This window comes from Cygnus atratus, chromosome 1 (genome assembly GCF_013377495.2).
Source record: "Cygnus atratus isolate AKBS03 ecotype Queensland, Australia chromosome 1, CAtr_DNAZoo_HiC_assembly, whole genome shotgun sequence".
Classification (NCBI taxonomy): domain Eukaryota; kingdom Metazoa; phylum Chordata; class Aves; order Anseriformes; family Anatidae; genus Cygnus; species Cygnus atratus.
Genome location: NC_066362.1, coordinates 99,750,260 through 99,769,657, shown reverse-complemented (window position 1 = coordinate 99,769,657; position 19,398 = coordinate 99,750,260).

Sequence of the window (19,398 nt, the reverse complement as noted above, 5' to 3'; positions counted from 1 at the left end):
GGGTTTGCGGAGAACATTTACTAATATAGCCAAACTCCTTGCAGGCAAAAATTCAGAGAAAGAATTGGGGAGGAAGAAAAAGCACTGTATGTTCATGTGTAACAACAATTTCACTGTTTTCTTTCTTATACGGTTTACTTTGTACAAGTAGTTATAGACAACAGATATATCTGTTACAAAATAAAACAGAAAGGATGAGCTGCTGCAAGACTAAGAAAATAGTACGATGAGTTGAAATTAGATCACATAAAGATCCATGTGAATTGTATTATAGCTGCAAAAGGAAGAATGTCCCTGGGTTGTTTCTTCCAAAAGCTAGTGCTGCCTATGTCTGCATACCCTTCTCTTCATCAATCCCCATTGAAGCTTTAGCAAGCAAGAAGCCCCTAAGAATATGTGTGAGATAGATATAGCAGTCTGCTACATCATGTGCAACAGAGGACTGCGTGCAGATTCAGGGGGTGAGATGCAGGGAGATTCCTCATGGATTTGCTCACGAGGACAGATAGACCCATCCATGGCTGGTTTGTGGATCATGCTTAGTGTTCCTGTCAATCCATCTGCAGAAATTCTAGTTTAACTACATGTGAGTATACTCAAGTGTCATTGATGATGCAGAATTATTTGGGATATCAAAGACAAATGTTTTCCAGTTAAGCAGATACAACTTTTTATGAGATAAATCATTCTCCAGGGGAAGGATGTATGGTATATCTCATATAGCTGATCTTCAGTAATTTATGCAATACTGCATCTTGATTAATTTGTCTATGACATTGAACAAAAGACCTGCACAGTGAAAAAGGAACTGGTTAAAGTAGACATAATGAAGTATAAAATGGAGAAGGAAACCTCTAGGGATATTAGTGAATGTCACTAAATCCTGGTATTAGGATAAATCTTGTGTAAAGGCAAGAAGTTGTTTTTTTGTAGCAGCAGAAATCTAGGAATGATTACCAATAAAGAAAATGTAGAATCAGATAAACTTGAGGCCTGGAAAAGCAGAAGACTGAAGAAATTCAAAAAGCCAAATGCAAACTCGTACCTCCAGAAACTAGAAATAAAACTTTTCACTACAATCTGGTATGTTGTCAGTTTGAAATCATGAACAGTGAGAAAAACTGGAACATATGGTCAGCCATAATGACTCAGATCACCAATGCAAGATGGAAGAAAAGCAAGTGAAAATAAAATAATGGTTGTGCTGGGTCAAAACTAAGGTCTGTCTAACCTAGCATCTTGTTTCAGCATTGACCAATAGCAGATTCCTAGTGAAGAGTAGGGGGAAATATATATATATATATATATATATATATATATATACACACATATGTATGAATACCTCACAAATGCACCCTAAAATGATCTGCAGCCATCTGAGCCACAGGTGGTGTCTTGGTATTTAATAGCTCTTGACATACTGGGGTGGCAGTTGTTCATAGGGATTAGTCCAGTCCCTTATTGAATCCAAACCTTTAGTGTGCAGAACAAGCTCTGCCAAAGAGCCTCATGTGTGCAAAGTTAGTATGCATCGAAAGGGTGTTTCTGATGAAACTGAAAAATTATTAGTGTACAAAGCCTGATCAATATATCTGAGATACAGTGTATAGTTCTGACTGCCCATAGTTAGGAGAGCCTGTCTCAATGGAACAGATACAAGACATGAGTATTCAGGATTACCAGGGAATGGAGAGTTTGTGTGAAGAGAGGTAAGAAGAGTTTAGGCTGGCAAAATGGAAGAGTGACAGAGGGGCTAATTGCTGTTTGTGACACATTAAGAGATTGATCGCCGCAGGAGAGGAAGCAAAAATGATACATCCAATACTTGAATAAACTTCAGCTAGAAATTTGAAAGGGGTTTCTGACTATGACATCCTAGAATTAGAAAATGTTGATCTGCTGAAGAAAAGGATAATGTAGTGTGCTTGCCTGCAATTTCAGGGACCTGAGTCAAGGACATAGGAGGTCCCTACCTGTCCTACTTTCCAGAGCTCCTTTGGGAGCTCTGTATCTAGGGCTCAATTTACAAAAGCCCTTTACTTTGTGTTGTCATTTGTTTCCAATGCAGTGGAAGTGTAAAATGTCATTGAATCAGAAAAATAGCCTTTCTTTTCAACATAGATGGGATTAATTTGTTCACATTTTCTTCTCTGAGTAATGATGAACAGAAAAACACCAAAATACTTGCTATTAAGCCTTCTAACATGTCTTTCTGTTAAGCTCTCACCACTAACTTAGCTGTAACTGAATCAGAAACAGTTTGCAATGTGCTGAAGCACAGTGCTATCAACATAGGACACCAATCTCTTTTATGTGAAGATTTTTTATGGAACAAGGACCAAGAAATATGATACTAAAATAGAAAAGAGTGGCACAGGAGGAGTAATGTACTTTTCCACAAATAGAGTCCTTTGTGCAGTGATTTTTTGCAGAGCAAAATAGGTTATCATCCATACCCAAAGAGAAATACTCTCCAAGGTACTGCCTGTTGCATGCACTTATGTTCATTTTTGCCCCTATTTGTACCTGTAGATTACTGTTACAAGCTCATCCTGTCCTGATATTTGAAGTCCCTTCCAGCTCAAACCATTCTGTAATTCTATTAATCTATTAATATTTGCATTAATACTGGGCTTCATATATTGGGCTTATCTTTTGGCTTTGTTCATCTGAATCTACTGTACCTAGTAGGCAGCCGCCTGCATCAACAACCTTGCACTGCATTATTTGTGATGAAAATGCAGACTTCGTAAATACAGAAACTCAGCAGTCAGAATATTGGACTTCACAGAGCAAGTGAGGGGAAACACTTGCTAACGATACCATCTAGTGGTAGTATGAGGCAGAGACTAATAGTGCCCACAGATTGAGATTCTGTAAAGCAAATGTCAAGCCTATCAAGTAGCTGATCATAAACTCCTTCCTTTCCAAGCAAAGGATGCTATCGAGGAGTACTGGGTATCAGATCTCACTCTGCCCAGTGCATCCTAGTTCAGGCAGTGCTGGGACACAAGGGAAATCACAAGTTAATTTTGGACTCACCCCGTCCAGCAGTCGATCTGTGACATTCCTTGTACAGAATACATTCCCCTGTGTAAAGACAAAGAGATCAAAATCCGGACCTGGTCCTTATACAGGGATGTCATCCAGATATGCCTGCTGGTTGCTTTCTGCCAGCCTGTCCACCACACCAAGTAGTGACCTCCTCTTCCAGCAGCCCAGGCTCTTACATGCAGATGCATTTTAGAGCACAGTGCATCTCCTGCTTCCTGCTGTTCTCACAGCCCATATCCAAGCACATGGGTACTGACAGTAGGCCAGAAGAAGGAGATCCTCCATGGTGTTTATGTCCTCCGGTGGGCCCTGGTCAATTTGCCTTGTATCACAGTGCTTGTTTCAAGAGTTCATGAAGGTCCCACAGTGACATCTTCTTATTTCGCTTCCCTCTTTTATAGCAATACCATGGGCAGAGAGTACAAGGTAAATGAGATCATTGCAAAAGTAACTACTTTCTCTCTGTAATTATATAACTAGTAAATTAAGAGGGCTGAGTGCAAGTCCCTAGAAGCAACAAAACTTGAACAATGCAAAAAAAGTCTGCCTCAACCATTCTTCACAGGCAAAACCTACCATACCATGCTCAGAGTGGAACAGCTTTTATGTGTTCATTGCTCCTTGTGGCTGACCAGGAAGGTCACATTGCTCCAGCAATACCTGTGTGCCAGGGTTAATTTCAAGAACCTTATAGACAAGAGACATAAACTGCAAGATGGACCAAGAGAAGTGTGCCATGAGTGGCTGTCTAGAACATAGCAGTGAGTACACACTGTTTAATATGTCTTCAGCATTTAGAAGTAGTGTGCACAAAGGCCAACTGAATGTAAAAATGTGAGCTTTCATCTTAATTAATGTTATTAATATTGATTAATATGCAATACCTTAAGTTGCATGGAGATGCCTAGTGGGATTTTCAGAAATGCGTATATCTAGCTCCTGCTGAAATCACAACATTGAAAAAAATGGAGGCACAGGAATATTTGAAAAAGAAAAAGCATGCAAAGAGAAATTGAAGATGCGCCATTCACTTATTTTTTAATGAGGAAGGGATGGGGTAATTACAGAGTATGTAAGTACTTTCTCTGAGGGGGAATTCAGAGTTCTCGGAGTCTTTTTATTCTAGTACAGAAAGCATAACAAAAATCAAAATTCACATGCTGCAACATGTAAACTTCAGACTGCAAAATATTTATATAAAACATAATGTTTCTCTATAAAAATAAATAAATACATTTTTAGCAGTGAGAAGGATTAATCACCAAGCCAAGTGGTATGTTCTTCTTCCTTTGACACCTACAGATGAAGTCTGGTTGCTTTTCTGGATTATACATTTAAGTCAAACCCAAGTTATTAGGATCACTGGATATGAGGGAGTGAAATTCTGTGGACTACATTATTCAGGCAATAAGAATAGGTCATGTAATTGTCCCTTTTGGCCTACTGTAATATTTTTTAAAAGACTTGGATGGCTTTCTGAAGAGTATCACTTGGTAATTAATCTGAGGTGAAAGTGCTACAGCATCTCTTTGAAAGCAAGAACTCCAAACTAGGCTGAGCCTTACTGAAGGAGAAAAAGTCCTTGGGAAGGGATATGGGTGAATCAATGGGTTTGGAGTATAATAGCTGGTTAACAAGCTACACAAACTCTCCTGGGTATTGACACCTTAAAATTCTTTAATCATGTTGACATTTACAAAACCTAAGAAATGAAGGCTCACAGAGGTGGATGTCTTCTCAGTATTAGATGGTAAAGACTCTTGAAATTGAAAGACTTGTGAAGAAATGCTTCTTTACATCTTTTTGGGAAGCTCTAAGTGAAGTTGCAACATGATGTGCTTGATGGATTCAAACAAATGATGCAGTTACAGAGGACATTTCAGAGAAAGACCACGTACAGGTATTCCAGACCACACCATCGAGCACTGCTTGCACAGCTTCATGCATACAGCTTTCTTATTGGCATACCACCATCAGATACCAGTAGCGGTTCTCTGGAGTTGTCATATGTCGTCTGACAAGAAAAGCCTAACCCCACAATGTCCTCAGTTCAAACAAATCTTTTAAATCAGCATCTTAGTGTCAGGAACTTCTTGCTATTTCAGATGACAGCAAGCCTCGTATCTGCCTAATTTACACTCACAAAATTGAGTGGCACATGTTATGTGACAAAGCTGGAGATATAATATATTTTCTTTATTTTTGGTCACTCTTTTTTTCCTTTAGATTGGTCTTGACTACTTGTAGTCAGTGCTTGCTGCTAACATTGGAGAGGCGTATCTTATTCAAGAAATGTAAGAATTTGTTATGTGAATGAAGAATGTCTTTCTAGACATGACAAACATAGGTATGAGAAAGAATTCCATGGCACTGCCACATATACAAATTTCAGTTATACACTGGTTTTTGAATGAGGAGAAACAGATAATTCATTATAACTAGATGTATAAATATGACAGATTTTTCAGTTTTAAGAGACTATTTTTATTCTGGTTTTCCACATAACAAAGGCCGTACATAGTATTTCATGTGATTCTGCACCAAGCCTATGGGTTGAGCCAAAATATTTTTTTCAAGTGTAGCTTGATTTAAAGATTGTACTCAGGAAAGTTAACATTTATTTTGTGATTTTATCATTTAGCCTGTATTAATACATTTATTGTCCTATTGTGTAAAATGACAACTTATAAATCAAATTTCATCATCATAAATCAAAACACTTATCATTGTTTAAAATCTGCAATACCCTCGCAGTGCCAATGTTATGCTTGTTTGACAATATGGATTCTTCATAAAAACATGCTCCAAATGTCCTTCCTTGATTGTATCATGTATTAACAACAGCATGATATTCCTTTGGACCAATGCCAGGCATGTATTTCCAATTTCCAATATTGACATAATATCTTATATTGTTTGTATTCCTCTGGAACAGCTTCAGTATACCTACATTTATTAAAAATGTACATTAATAGCTCAGAGGTCCTGGTCCATTTTAGCAACCAAAAATCTGTTCCTCTCTAGACACAAAATATTTAATAACAAAAAGTGATCTTTAAACTCAGTTTTTGTACCTGTTGGAACCAGAAATAATCCATTTTTCAGTAGCATTTAAGAATTACACATGTATCTTAGCCACTTGCCCCTTTCCTGCATGCTTGGGTAAATAAATACCTCTCCAGCAAATCAACCTTAACATTTTTTTCTTTCCCAGTGTGTGTATGTATATATGTAAAATCCTTCTTACCGATTGTGATTCTGCTGAAATTGGAGTTTCATTGATAAATAATGGTTTGCTTTACTGATTGCCAAAAAAAAAAATTAAATTAGATAATAGTACCAGTCAGCAAACTTGGAAAATAAGGCTCTTACTGATTAGGTACATTTTGTAGCCACTTTGCTAAACTGATGTGCAGAAGAGTATATAAACAAGTTACTGCAATGTAGACTAAAGTGTAAACTTGCAGCAAATCAGCTGCTGTAAGTAACCGTGCCTATGTCCTTGAAAAGTACACCCTGAAATATCTTGATTGGCTTGTGTTTATTGTTAAGTAAGAATGAACACACACTAGTGATTGCAAAGTAACATGGTAACTTGTTCAGGTATTCATTCCCTAAGAGTTTCATACATTCACCAAATCACAGGATCACAGAATGGCCGACTTTGGAAAAGACCTCTGGACATTATCTGGTCCAACTCCCCTGCTCAGTGAGGGCCACCTAAAGCAGGTGGTGCAGATGAATCTGCTGATAACAACTTTTTATTGCAAATGCTTTGCACTTTGTGGCAAACAGCTGAACAAAGGGACAATACAGATGCAAACTTAAGGTAGCTTGTGGAGAATGATTCTTTGGCTCCATCTTTCCTCCCTACTTTCTACAGGATTTTTATTCACCTCTGCCTTCCATACTCTCCCACAGTCTTTAATTTGGCTGCTTGTAATTCCCATGATACAACTTTCTGCTCTGCCCATTTCTCACAGGAATGGAGCATTGTTAAGCTGAGGATGAAGGAAAGAAGCTGATGCTATTTCAGGAGTAGTGGATGGTTTCCAACTGTAGTTAAATTTGCTTTTTTACTCTGAAAGTGAAAGTATTCGCATATTAAAATCTACCAGTACTGACTTTAAAACTCAAAACCCAGTCAGCCATATTCTCTCTCCTCCACTCCTTCTCCCACAAATGCTGGGGTATCTCTCAGTGGGATACCATGTTGTACTTCATGCATGTACTTCATGTACTTCATGGCCTTGCAGGCCACACACATTTACTGCAGGAACACAATTGCAGTCCTAGGCCAGAAATTGCTTTGATCGAGAGCCTGACTGCTGGAGGGTGTCACAGGTGGTGGTGTCGTGAACACCAGCAAGGGTAACCCATACCACAAGGTTCTGTTTGGTCAGGGAGAGGGACACCCAAGACTGCCAAGTGCCATGACTCGCAGGGTGCCACCAACCCTGATATCCCTACACAACCCCAGGATGCCATGTTAGCCCTGGGGCTATCAGCCCCTGTCCAGCAAGTCCTCAGCAGGGCTGGTCCCCAGCTCTCCACAGCCCTGCCCAACCTGGCCATAGGCCCCAGTGAGCAGGCCCACCACTGCCTGCCACAGCGTGTCCCAGGGGAAGTGCCTGGTGCCTGGGGCTGGGCCTCCTGTTGGCTGCCCAGTTCCTGGCAGGACAGAGGGACAGGCCTGGCCTGGGGGACACCCTGCTGATATCAGTCCAGGGAACTAACAGCCCTCCTGGTCTATGACACTAAGAAACCCAAAGACAGAAATTGAGGCTTAAAAATCCCCACCACATGACAAAAAGATGACCGAAGATCTTTAAGGTCTCTTCCAACCCAAACTATTCCATGATTCATGATTTTTTCAGTTTCACCTCACCCTGAGACCTTTACTGAGAACATACGAGGCATTAACCCCCATGCTGTGAGGCAGAGCACAGCGGGCAGCTACTGGTGGCACTGTGCCCCCACAGCCCTTTTGGATCCCAGCTTCCCAGGGTACTGCTGCCTGCAGCAGGGTTGGCTGCTCCTGGCTTCTCATCACCTAGAATTATAGAATCACAAGTTGGAAGGGACCCACAAGGATCATCAAGTCCACCACCTTGCTCCCCACAGGACTACCTAAAAGTCAAACCATATTTTTAAGAGCATTGTATAAATGCTTCTTGAACTCCGGCAGGCTTAGTGCTGTGACCAATTCCCTGGGGAGCACATTCCAGTACCCAGCAACCCTCTCAGAGCCTTTTCCTAATATCCAGACTGAAGCTCCCTTGACACAGCTTCATGCCATTCCCTTGGGTCCTGTCACTGGTCACCAGAGAGAAGAGGTCCGTGCCTTCCAGTCTGCTCTCCCTCATGATGAAGCTGTAGACTGCCATGAAGTCTACCATCAGTCTCCTATTCTCTAAGCTAAACAAACCTAGTGACCTTAGCCACTCCACATACATCTTCCTCTCTAGTCCTTCATCATCTTTGTAGCCCTCCTTATGACACTCTCTAATATTTTTATGTCTTTCTTATAATGTGGTGCCCAAAACTGCACACAGTGCTTGAGGTGAGGCCACACTGATGCAGAGTACAGTGGGATGATCACTTCCCATGACAAGCTAGCAATGCTGTGCTTGATGCATCCCAGGATATGGTAGGCCCTTTTGACTGCCAGGGCACACTGCTGGCTCATATTCAACTTGCTGTCAACCAAAACCCCCAGATCTTTTTCTGTGGGGCCACTCTCTAATCCTCCAGTCTGTACATATATCCAGGGTTGCCCCATCCAAGTTGCAGTTGCTCTTTTGAATCTCGTATGGTTGGTGATTGCCCAACCCTCTAATTTGTCAATATCTCTTTGCAAGGCCTCTCTGAGGGAGTCAACAGCTCCTCCCAATTTAGTGTTTTCCACAAACATACTCAGTATATCTTTGAGTCCTGCATCCAAGTCACTTATGAAAACATAAAAGAGATCTGGCGCTAAAATAGAGCCCTGGGGAACTCCACTACTGACTGACAACCAGCCTGATGTAACCTCATGCACTGTAACCCTTTGAACCTACCTCAGATACCCTCCTTCTGGCAGGCAGCAGCAGGGATGGGCCACAGCTCTGTTGTCCAGGTGGAGGGCACAGTGACAGGTAGAAGGGGGGCTCCTGATGGGAGCAGCAAGAGGAAGGACCAGGCAAGGTCTCTTCCCTTGCTGCTTCTGTCAAGGGCTAGCATACACGCTCTCCCTGCCCTCTGGCCCTGGGACTTCAGCTCCTCACTAACCTGGGGCCTGAGTCTGCTGTGGAGGGGGACTGTCAGCTAACATTTACTGCACAGTGGGTTGAGGGACAGTTTAGCAGAGCATCCACCCTGTAGTGTGATGTGTGGTAATTACTGCTGCTCTGCAATCTCACTCACTGATGCACACAGGGACCATAAGCAGGTGGTGTGAGGATGGGAGGAGACTCTGTGCATGGCGATGTACCAGGAAGTTACAGAAAGGGATCTGCTCACTAGAGTAGCTCAGCATCCTAAAACAGCCCAGAACTACGTTTCAAAATTGAGTCAGCACAGGATGATGGCATGGAGAAAATTGCAGCCCGGCGACATGCTGCCCTCCAGGGAAATCTGGTGGCCTGCCTGCAGCTGTGTCGTGGGAGAGGACTTTCTCAGCATGATGTACATCTTTTAAGGACGCAGTGTCACTACAGCAACACGTATCCTCTCCTGAGCCTCTGCTGTGCGTGCGCTAGAGGGCTCCCCAGGCACAGCTACTGGCTGGGGGCTCCGAGGCACAGGCAGATGCTGTGCCCTCTTCCAGCGGAATTCAATGGCCCGTTTAGATAAGGGGAGAATTTGATAAAATTTGTATAGCTTTTACCCTCAGCCGTGACAGAAATCTTGTGTATCCTAGTGTTTTTGCACTGGCTCCAAAGCAGGCAGGATTTCATCCCATATCTTTAATGGAGAAACACTAACAGATACAGATGCTAAGAAAGAGAACTGAGTAGGAATTATCTTTTAATCTTTTTATCTGTTTTTCTCTCCTCATTTGGGGAACCCGACAGAAATTCATCCTGCATTAATTTAACAATTATTCTAATGCAACAAGTTTGAGGGATTTTTTTTTTCTCTTTACAGCTTCTTGATATGAAACAAGAACCTTAATGATCAACATTTACAAAAGTCCTACTAAAACTAGAGTTACTGCCCTTCAGCACTACCACTGCCACATGCTGTCTTGTGCTTTTTTATTTTACAGAATGCATTTATTTCCTAAGGCTGTGTTTTCAGGTGGTCTATACTGATCTCTACTTCTATGGATGTAAAAGTGTCGGAGTATGGGGACAGGCTATTTGTGGTGAGCCTGACAATTAGATATGCTTGAACAGACATTAGTCTTTGTACGGTCCATAGGTTGATGTCCTCCGGGAGTAAAGCTTTGTGGGATTGCAGTGCTCCTGGCTATTCAAGAAATCCAAACAATGTGTGCCAGTAAGCCAAAGTCCCTGCAGTAAAAATAATGGAGAGAATAGTAATGGGGAGAAATAATGGCTGAGAAGACTTCAGCCCCACAGGGTTTGCATTGGGAATAGCAAGTGCTGTGCTACAGAAGGGCTTGAAAGGGAATGGCAGGAAACTTTCAGGTAGTGCTGAGCACAGGCACTTGAAGAGATGTAGCTATAGAGGCTGATACACACAGAAGGACCACCAGTTCAAATGTAGGGGCCTAAGGCAGTCCAAACACATCTGAACTGCCTGCCTGCTCTTCCTACTACCTGTCTGTGGGGGAAAAGAAAAAATAAAAAACGTTCTGATATTTCCCTTCCTCCTGCGCTGGTCAAATAGGCAGCAGGAATGAAGTAAGAGTAGGAGAGGGCAGTATCTGGGCAATGCTCAGGAGAGCTTTATGTCTTTAATGTCTTTAATGTGAAGGTGGTTAAACACTGGAATAGGCTTCCTAGAAAGGTGGTTTATGCCCCATGCCTGTCAGTGTACAAGAGATATTTGGATAATGCCCTTAATAATATGCTTTACCTTTGGTTAGCCCTGAATTGGTCAGACAGTAGTACACTAAGGTCTTTGTAGGTCCCTTCCAACTCAACTCTTTTCTCTTCTCTTCTCTTCTCTTCTCTTCTCTTCTCTTCTCTTCTCTTCTCTTCTCTTCTCTTCTCTTCTCTTCTCTTCTCTTCTCTTCTCTTCTCTTCTCCTCTCTTCTCTTCTCTTCTCTTCTCCTCTCTTCTCTTCTCTTCTCTTCTCTTCTCTTCTCTTCTCTTCTCTTCTCTTCTCTTCTCTTCTCTTCTCTTCTCTTCTCCTCTCTTCTCTTCTCTTCTCTTCTCTTCTCTTCTCTTCTCTTCTCTTTTCGCTTCGCTCTGCTGTTCTATGCTGTTCCATTCTGTTCTGTTTTGTTCCTCCATTCCATTCTTTAAGAGAATGTTTTTCAGTGATGTAGCGTGGCAGAAATCTATCAGAGACAGCATGTGTCGGAAATGCGCTGGAGAGACTTCCTTGGTGTTGTGGTTTAGCCCGGCTGGCAGCCAAACACCACACAGCCGTTCGCTCACCCTCCCCCCTCCCTCTCCGGGATGGGGGAGAGAAACGGGAAAGTGAAGTCTGTGAGTTGAGATAAAGACAGTTTATTAAGACAGGAAAAATAATAACAATAATAATAATAATAATAATAATAATAATAATAATAATAGTATTAATAGTAATAATGTGTACGAAATAAGTGATGCACAATGCAATTGCTCACCACCCGTTGACCGATGCCCAGCCTATCCCCGAGCAGCCGGCCCCCCCTCCACCCTGGCTAGCCACCCCTATATATTGTTCAGCATGACGTCAGATGGTATGGAATACCCCTTTGGCCAGTTTGGGTCAGCTGTCCTGGGTCTGTCCCCTCCCAGCTCCTGCTGCATCCCTAGCCTGCTCGCTAGCAGGACAGAGCGAGAAGCTGAAAAGTCCTTGGCTTGGTGTAAGCACTGCTCTACAACAATTAAAACATCAGCATGTTATCGGCGCTCTTCTCATTCTAATCCAAAACATAGCACCCTGCCAGCTACTAGGAGGAAAATTAACTCTGTCCTACCTGAAACCAGGACAGATATCCACCCCTTATTCCATACCATTTATGTCATGCTCAGGTTACACTCTTTCCAATACCTTCTAATTAATCACCATTTTCATCTATGATATATAGCAACCATGGTAGTGATGACATACAGTGTTATATGATAATTAACATACTACAATTCAACTCATGGGCTATTCTCACCCAATATTAGGTCCCTTTGAGGTACACACCGGACCTCTCCATTCTTTTGCATTACCCACCAAGTGCATCCAGGTCCCTGGGCAAAAGCAATCCCACGAATGGGTTTGCCTTTTCCTGAGGCAGGAGTAGCCCAGACTGTCTTACCCAGCATGTTTCTTACGTGCACTACAGGAACTTTATCCCCTTCTACAGTGTGTAACAGGTTTGATTGGGCAGGTCCATCTCGGTTGGCAGATCCTCTAGTATTGACTAACCAGGTGGCCTTTGCCAAATGTGTTTCCCAATTTTTGAATGTCCCAGCACCCATTGCTTTCAGTGTAGTCTTTAACAGTCCATTGTATCGTTCAACTTTCCCGGAGGCTGGTGCATGATAGGGGATGTGATACACCCACTTAATACCATGTTCTTTGGCCCAAGTGTCTATAAGGTTGTTTCGGAAATGAGTCCCATTGTCTGACTCGATTCTTTCTGGGGTGCCATGTCGCCATAGGACTTGCTTTTCAAGGCCCAGGATAGTGTTCCGGGCGGTGGCATGGGGCACAGGATATGTTTCCAGCCATCCGGTGGTTGCTTCCACCATTGTAAGTACGTGGCGCTTGCCGTTGCGGGTTTGGGGGAGTGTGATGTAATCAATCTGCCAGGCCTCTCCATATTTGTATTTCAGCCATCGTCCTCCATACCAAAGAGGCTTTGACCGTTTGGCTTGTTTAATTGCAGCACATGTTTCACAATCATGAATAACCTGTGCTATAGTGTCCATGGTCAGGTCCACCCCTCGGTCATGAGCCCATCTGTATGTTGCATCTCTACCTTGATGGCCTGAGGTGTCATGGGCCCATCGGGCTATAAATAATTCATCTTTATGTTGCCAGTCCAGGTCCACCTGAGCCACTTCAATCTTAGCAGCCTGATCCACCTGCTGGTTGTTTTGATGTTCTTCAGTAGCCCGATTCTTGGGCACATGAGTATCTACATGGCGTACCTTTACAACCAGGTTCTCTACCCGGGCAGCAATATCTTGCCACAATGCAGCAGCCCAGATGGGTTTGCCCCGGCGTTCCCAGTTGTTCTGCTTCCATTGCTGTAGCCACCCCCACAGGGCATTTGCTACCATCCATGAATCAGTATAGAGATAGAGAACTGGCCACTTTTCTCGTTCAGCAATATCTAAGGCCAGCTGAACGGCTTTCACTTCTGCAAACTGACTCGATTCACCTTCTCCCTCAGCAGCTTCTGCAACTCGTCATGTAGGACTCCATACAGCAGCTTTCCATCTCCGATGCTTTCCCACCATACGACAGGACCCATCAGTGAACAGGGCATATTTCTTCTCATTTTCTGGTAGCTTGTTGTACAGTGGGGCTTCTTCAGCACGGACCACCTCCTCCTCTGATGATATCCCAAAGTACTTGCCTTCTGGCCAGTCCATAATCACTTCCAGAATTCCTGGGCGACTGGGGTTTCCTATTCGAGCCTGCTGAGTAATCAGTGCAACCCACTTGCTCCATGTAGCATCAGTTGCATGATGTGTAGAGGGGACCCTTCCTTTGAACATCCAACCCAGTACCGGCAGTCGGGGTGCCAGGACGAGCTGCGCTTCAGTACCGACCACTTCCGAAGCAGATCGAACTCCCTCATATGCTGCCAATATCTCCTTTTCGGTTGGAGTATAGCGGGCCTCAGATCCTCTGTATCCCCGACTCCAAAACCCCAGGGGTCGACCTCGAGTTTCCCCAGGTTCTTTCTGCCAGAGGCTCCAGGTGGGACCATTCTCCCCGGCTGCGGTGTAGAGCACATTCTTTACATCTGGTCCTGTTCGGACTGGCCCAAGGGCTACTGCATGAACTATTTCCTGTTTAATTTGTTCAAAGGCTTGTCGTTGCTCAGGGCCCCATTCAAAAGCATTCTTCTTACAGGTTACTTGGTAGAGCGGGTTTACAATCAGACTGTAATTTGGAATATGCATTCTCCAAAACCCCATGACACCTAGGAAAGTTTGTGTTTCCTTTTCGCTAGTTGGTGGAGACATAGCTGTTATTTTGTTGATCACATCCATTGGGATTTAACGACGTCCATCTTGCCATTTTATTCCTAAAAACTGGATCTCTCGTGCAGATCCTTTAACTTTATTTTGTTTTATGGCAAAACCGGCCTTCAGAAGGATTTGGACTATTTTCTTCCCTTTCTCAAAAACTTCCTCTGCAGTGTCACCCCACACAATGATGTCATCGATGTACTGCAGGTGTTCAGGAGCCTCCCCCTGCTCCAGTGCAGACTGGATCAGTCCATGGCAAATGGTAGGGCTATGTTTCCACCCCTGGGGCAGCCGATTCCAAGTATATTGGACTCCCCTCCAAGTGAAAGCAAACTGTGGCCTGCACTTTGCTGCTAGAGGGATGGAGAAAAATGCATTAGCAATATCAAATGTGGCATACCACTTGGCTGCCTTTGATTCCAGTTCGTACTGGAGTTCTAGCATGTCCAGCACTGCAGCACTCAGTGGTGGCGTGACTTCGTTCAGGCCACGATAGTCCACTGTTAGTCTCCACTCACCATTAGACTTTCGCACTGGCCATATGGGACTATTAAAAGGTGAATGGGTCTTGCTGATCACTCCTTGGCTCTCCAGTTGACGAATTAGCTCGTGGATGGGAATCAGGGAGTCTCGGTTGGTGCGATATTGCCGCCGGTGCACAGTTGTGGTAGCGATTGGCACTTGCTGTTCTTCAACCCTCAGCAACCCCACAACAGAAGGGTCCTCTGAGAGACCGGGCAAGGTAGACAACTGTTTAATGTCCTCTGTCTCTAAGGCAGCTATGCCAAAAGCCCAGCGGAACCCTTTTGGGTCCTTGAAATATCCTCTTCTAAGATAGTCTATGCCAAGGATGCACAGAGCATCCGGGCCAGTCACAATACGGTGCTTTTGCCACTCATTTCCGGTTAGACTCACTTCAGCTTCCAATACAGTTAACTGCTGGGATCCCCCTGTCACGCCATAAATACAGATGGGCTCTGGCCCTTTACAGCTTGATGGCATTAGAGTACATTGTGCACCGGTGTCTACTAAAGCCTTATACTTCTGTGCGTCAGACGTGCCAGGCCATTGAATCCACACAGTCTAATAAACTCGATTGTCCCTTTCCTCCCCCTGGCTGGAGGCAGGGCCCCTCTAGTCCTGGTCAGAATCTTCATTTCTGTGTTTAAAAGACTGCCTGCTGGAAGTTGGAGCAGCAAACTTTTCAGAGAACCCCTTTCTCCCGATTGTTTTCTTTTGCAACTCACGTACCCGTGCCTCTAGGGTCTCAGTAGATTTTCCATCCCATTTTCTCATGTCCTCTCCATGGTCACGTAGGTAAAACCACAGGGTGGCGCGGGGTGTGTACCCACCATATTGTCTTCTTTGCACGGATGCACGTTTACCCCTAATAGCCGAGACGCTGGTTTGTACAGGTGGGGAAGAAAATACACTCTCTTTAAGTTGGTGGACCTCTTCAAAAAGTTTCTCCAAAGTATTCTCTTTTAGTTGGTGGCCACTGGTTTGTTCAGGTGGGGGGGAAGATAAATTCTCTTTAAGTTGGTGGAACTCTTCAGAGAGTTTCTCCGCAGCCGAGACGCAGGCCTGTAGGGAAGAGGAGAGATTTCCTTCGTACTCCCAGAGTTGTTTAGCCATTTCACCCACTGTGGGGTCTTCACCATCTTTCCAAGTTATTATTGTCAATGAGCTGGCCCATGATGATGGTGCATTCCGTACAAACTTCCGCCACATGGGTCGAGTACACTGGACTTCATCTGGATCTGTGGATATTTGTGCGTCGTCTAGGTCCTTATAAATTACTTCCCGTACGGCTAATTCCCTCAGGTACTGAATTCCCTTCTCCATGGTGGTCCACTTGACTGGTAGACATACGAGTTCTTCCTTGAAGGGATACCTTTCCTTCACAGCTAACAGGAGACGCCTCCAGAGGCTGTGAGATCGTGCTCCATCTCCAATTGCTTTGTCAATGCTTGCATCTCTAGCAAGGGATCCCAACCGCCTGGCTTCCCTACCCTCTAATTCCACACCATTGGCTCCAGTGTCCCAGCACAGGAGCAGCCAGGTGACAAGCTGTTCACCTATACAGCGACCAAAATCTTTTCGCACATCTCGTAGCTCACGCTGGTATAGGGTTCGGGTAGTTACTGTTGATTTTTCGACGTCCTCATCCTCATCTTCATCCTCCTGCACACTTGATGGCCCAGCCCCGTCTTCTCCACACCCAGACTTAGCAGAAGACTTTCTGCGTTCTAAACGACCTGAGTTTCTATACCATTTTTTCACCTTTTCTACAGGGGCAACTTGCACTGCTACAGCTCGCTTCTCCGACCCAGCCACAGGGTCTGCCACAGGGGTTGGAATACCCTCTGCAGGGGCAACTTGCACTGCTACAGTTCGTTTCTCTGACCCAGCCACAGGAGTGGGAGCGGCTGCAGGAGCTGAAGCAGCTGCAGGGGCTGGAGCTGGAACAGCTGCGGGAGCTGGAGCTGGAATGGCTACGGGAGCTGGAACGGCTGCGGGAGCTGGAACTGGAACGGCTGCGGGAGCTGGAACGGCTGCGGGAGCTGGAACTGGAACGGCTGCGGGAGCTGGAGCTGGAATGGCTGCAGGAACCGGGACTGGAACGGCCGCAGGGTCTGTCACTAGGTTGATAGTAGCATCAATTGCAGCTCGATAGGCACAAGCCAGACCCCAGCACGCCACAGTGATTTGTGTCACTTTGGAACTGCCAGAGTCATGACACCTTTTTTTCAAGCATTCTACCAGTTTTTTAGGATTTTGCAGTTGTTCAGGGGTGAATGTCCAAAACACTGGAGGTGCCCACTGCTCTAGAAACCTGCCCATATCCTCCCACACTCCCTGCCACTCGCAACTATCCCGCCTCAAGACAGATCTCCAGATGAGATTCCTAAGTAGTTGTTTAACCTTAAACAAAACCTGAAGCGCATTCAGGAGACATAACAACAAGAACATGCTGGTCTGAGTATCCCAAGGATATTCAACATCTTGGAGAGCTACCGTAACTAGCTCGGGGGATAAGAGGGTGGTGAAGGAGGAAGGGAGAGTGAACAATTAAAACATCAGCATGTTATTGGCGCTCTTCTCATTCTAATCCAAAACATAGCACCCTGCCAGCTACTAGGAGGAAAATTAACTCTGTCCTACCTGAAACCAGGACACTTGGGAAGAGACAGGGTAAGGGCATCCATCTAGAAAGGGTCGAAGAGAGTTTCCATGGCATCCTTCTCCACACATAAGATGCTATAGGCAGCGATTCCTATGGCAACAGTGGCTGTAAGGAAATCTTCAGTTGGAGGTCAAATTGGAAGCAGCGTAAGGTATCCCAGACAGAGAAACATCACCAACGTCCTGAAAGTAACAAAGGTTTCAGGAGGTGCTCAGATTTAATTAAACATCAGAGAATCCACAAGAGTGAGATGCCTTATCTATGTTCTGAATGTGAGAAGTGCTTCAATCAGAGCTCTCTTGCCAACATGCACCAGAAGGTCTAGCGAGAAAAACCCTTTATGTATGCTGAGTGTGAGAAGTGCTTCCAATACAAGACTCATCTCAAGCAGTAATTTAAGCTTCACCTGAAACAGTGAGCATGATACATTTTTACCTTGGGACTATGAGCATTGGTGTCCTGAATTAAAAAAAAAAATCAAATATAAATACTTTGGTGTGATTGAAAGAAAGGAAGGAATGGGTGTCTGTCATAATGCAAGTATTTTGTTGATGAGGTGGGAGAGAGGTGACAGGGAAGGGACAGATGGTGGAATAAGCTTCCTGACAGCAGGAAGGGATTTAAGGAAGGGGTGTAGTAGCAAGAAATAGGAAGTTCAGCAAAAGTGGAAATGAATGCATAAATAATCTGACTGTTGGCAGTGCAGCTGTTAGAAAGACAAAAAGAAAAAAATCCCACTGTCCTACTGAGAAGACAAAAACAACAAAGCAGGTACTGACAACTGGAGCCTGCGTTCAGGAAATGAGTCTTTAAGTGAACTGTGGAAGAAAAGTTGTCCTTTTTTCTCTGTGGCAGCAGCTTCAGTTATTTTAGGAGCTTTGTTAAACCTGGGCTAAGATGTTCCAGTTTTCTGGTAGGTGTTCTTGTACCAGCTCTTTGATGTGTTAAGTGCCTTTTCCTATTAAATAGAAGGTTTGCTTCTGTTCGTCTCCCCTCTCCTTTCCTGTTATATTTCTGTGTGCCTGGATTGTCCTTGATATTCCCTCTTCAGTAACAGAGCAACCATGACTGTGCCCATCATCACTCTTGCTGAACATTAGAATGAAATTTCACTAGCCTGGAAAAATAATGGGTGTTGCCATTTGTTAAACACCTTCCTTTTGCTTTTCTAAGCAGCATTTGATAACCTCCTTCAGCAGTATTTTATCTTGCCCATTCTGAGAGCCTTACTCAAACCCTGGAGGCAAATGAGATAACTATATATATGTAAATGTGTGGAGCTGCTCTGGAGCTTTACTAATAGTACTCAGAGTGCTGTGAATTTTACATACTTGGGAGCCTGCCAGAGGCCTATGCCCTGCTCAGAGTCTTCTACCTAGGAACAGAGTGAAAAGAGGCAACTTTAGGGGAGTGAATTGTGGTGAATGGAGGGCAACAGATGGCAAATGGAGTGGCCTAGAGGGGAATGGAAATAGAAATAGAGGGAAACAGAGTACGGACGGAGTGGAATGTAAAGGAATGAAGTGAGAAAAAAAAAAAAAAAAAGCCAACAATGCAGGAGACTGAAGAATAAAAGAATATGAATGGTGAGGCTGAAAGCACATTCACCAAACTGGTCCCAGAGCCCAGGGTAACAAAGCTGTGTGGGATGGATCACAGTGAGACAACCCCAGCCTTGGATTCAGCGTCCCTCCTCTCCTCTGCTCAAAGAGTGGGCAGATCCTGGACACCTGTGTTTCTGAAGCCTGGGGAGGGCAGCAGGGTATAGGGGTTAGAGCAGAGGTAGGGGACCCTGGAGGTTTGAGTTCTAGTTGTGTGGGATCAGGGGAACAAAGAGACTCAGAGAGTGGGGAGAGT